Here is a 3,236-nt window from a genome sequence, read left to right on the forward strand (position 1 = left end):
GAAACTCAAATTAGAAAGATAAAGGTGGCTTTTAAATAAATAGTTTTGCGAAGCCATTTAGTAAATACCTGAAGAAAAGGTAAGTGTTCAATCCATGCTTTACATTTATATGGGATAAACTACAAACAGATAAAAGATTTCAAAGTAAAAACTGAAAGCAAAAAAGCAGAAGAGGAGGCCGAGTATGGTGGCTCATACCTGTAATCCCAGCACTTTGGGAGGCTGAGGCAGGCAGATAGCCTGAGCTCAGGAGTTCGAGACCAGCCTGGGCAACACGGTGAAATCCCATCTTTACTAAAATACAAAGAATTAGCCAGGTGTGGCGGTGCGTGCCTGTAGTTCCAGCTACTCAGGAGGCTGAGGCAGGAGAATCGCTTGAACCCAGAAGGCAGAGGTTGCAGTGAGCCAAGATCGCACCACTGCACTCCAGTCTGGGCGACAGAGTGAGACTCATCTCCAAAAAAAAAAAAGCAGGAGAGGGAAAAATAGCCAAATTTCTTTGTAATTTTGGAGTAGAAAATGTCATATGAATCATAGGAAACTTGATTCAAAAGCCAGCAGCCATTTCAAAAAATTGACAATCTACTGCTTAAGGATCAAAATTGTCTACCCAGCAGTCCCCTAAGCAAGGTCAAAGAGCAAATGACAAAATAGAGAAAGATATTAGCAACTCATAGCATGTATAAAGCACTCACAGAAATAAAGAACCTGACAAATAACTTCACAGAAAAAATGAACAGGCCAGGGGAGGTAGCTCATGCCTATAATCCCAGCACTTTGGGAGGCTAAGGTGGGAAGATAGCTTGAGCCTAGGAACTTGAGACCAGCCTGGGTAACATAGTGAGACCCAGTCACTACAAAGTATAAAAATAGCCAGGCACGGTGACTCACGCCTGTGATCCCAGCACTTTGGAAGGCCAAAGCAGGCGGAATACCTGAGATCAGGAGTTCCAGACGAGCCTGGCCAACATTTTTTAGTAGAAACCCCATCTCTACTAAAAATACAAAAATTAGTTGGGTGTGGTGGTGAGTGCCTGTAATCCCAACTACTCAGGAGGCAGGAGTATCGCTTGAACCAGGGAAGTGGAGGTTGCAGTGAGCCAAGATGACGCCATTACACTCCAGCCTGGGCAACAAGAGCAAAATTCCATCTCAAAAAAAAAAAAATTTTTATATATGTGTGTGTGTGTGTGTATAATTATATATGTCTCCATATGTATACATATATATGTAAACATATACACACACATATGTATGTATATATAATTTTTGTATTATTATATGCGTGTTAATATGTATTAATATTACATATGTATTTATATATATAATTTTTATATATATTAGCTGGGCATGGTGGTACATGCCTGTGGTCCCAGCTACTCAGGAGGCTGAGGTGGGAGGACTGCTTTAGCCTGGGAGGTCAAGGCTGCAGTGACCCATGATCATGACGCCACTACACTCCAGCCTGGACGACAAAGAGCCAGATCCTGTCTCAAAAAAACAACAAGAAAAGGACAAAGCACATAAACAGCTAAGAGAAAAGGAAATACAAGTCAGTCAAACGTCTGAAAAAATGTCCAACCACACACTGTACATTAAAACTACAATGGGATATCTATCAGATGGGTGAAATTCTAGAAGTTCAAAATACACTCTGCCAACAGAGCTAGGAGAAATATGGTAGTCTCACACTACAGAAAGGTGCAGTGCCTACAAACAGCCATCTGGCCCCATCTATCCCATTTCTGAGAATTTCTCCAACAGGTATCTCCCGACTGCATATGAAGTGGCACACGTACAAATGTATTCATCATGTCACTGTTTTTAAGAGACAAAAATTAGAAATAACCCAGGAGTCCAACAATACAAGATCTATTAAATAAGCCAGGCTATAGTCCTGCCATAGAACAGTACACAGCAGTTTAAAAAGAGAGATTTAATTTGTTCAGAATAGAAGAGAAAAAAAAAGAAGTCTCTATGAACTGGTATGAAAATAATCTCTAGGACACACTGTGAAATTTTTTTTAAAGCCAAGACATAAAACAGTACCTCACATCATACCTTTTGTATAGAAAGGGAAATATTTTTAAAAATTCATATTTGCTCACATTTGCAAATGGATAGATGGATAGAAAAAATTAATAAAAGTGATTATCTCTAGAGAGCAAGCAAAACAGGCTGGACAGAGACACGAATGAGAGCAAACCTTTCTAATTTAGACCTTTTCATATCATTTTGATATTTGAACTACCTCATCATACTACCTATTCAAGCATTAATTAGAAGAATAAAGTTAGAGGACTCACACCTCCCAATTTCAAAACTTACTACAAAGTTACAGTAATCAAAACAGTATGGTACTGTGTAAGGACAGAAACATAGAACAATGAACTAGAACTGAGAGTCCAGAAGTAAACCCTCATATATATGGTCGCAAATATATATATGTGTGTGTATATGTATATACATTATATTATATATACACATTACAAAAAATTATATATATAGAATATAATATATTCTATAATTTTTTTTTTCTGAATTCGTAGTCCCTGAATCAATAAGGTTTTGAACTCTTCCCATTCCTCCTGTTGAATGATTCAGACTTTTCCTTGCATCCCAAGTCACCTTACCTACTTGGATTGTAACAACAGTGAACAGAAGTTTCTTTCTACCTATGCCTGTATCTTCTTTTAAAATTTGTCTTTATCTCTTCCAAATGAATTGCCATAATAGACTCTTGGGCAAGGAGAAAGAGCTGATCCTGCAATTCATGGTCAGAAGTGTGGAGGAAATTCAGGAAATGAGATAAAAGTGAGGAAGGAGAATAAGAACAGGAAGGGGAAAGAGCCCAGAGAGAATGGAAAGAATAGAAAGGATGGCAAAGTCACCAAAATGGGCCAGTCCTCATCTCCTGAGACCCAGAGGCATTCATTGTACAAAATAACAAAGCACCCACTGTGCATAAGGCACGCTGCCATTATTGTAGGAGTGCAAAACCCCTCCATACCACTGACACTGCTTTTTTTAAAAAAATTTTTTTAGAGACAGGGTCTTACTCTATCACCCAGGCTAGAGTGCAGTGGTGTGACCATAGCTTGCTGCTGCCTTGAACTCCTGGGCTCAAGCAATCCTCCTGCCTCAGCCTCTCAAGTAGCTGGGACTACAGGCGTGCACCACCACACTCAGCTAATTTTTTCTTTTCTTTTCTTTTTTCTTTCTTTTTTTTTTTTTTT

This window comes from Rhinopithecus bieti, unplaced genomic scaffold, assembly GCF_001698545.2.
Source record: "Rhinopithecus bieti isolate Rb0 unplaced genomic scaffold, ASM169854v2 scaffold_641, whole genome shotgun sequence".
In the NCBI taxonomy this organism is placed as follows: domain Eukaryota; kingdom Metazoa; phylum Chordata; class Mammalia; order Primates; family Cercopithecidae; genus Rhinopithecus; species Rhinopithecus bieti.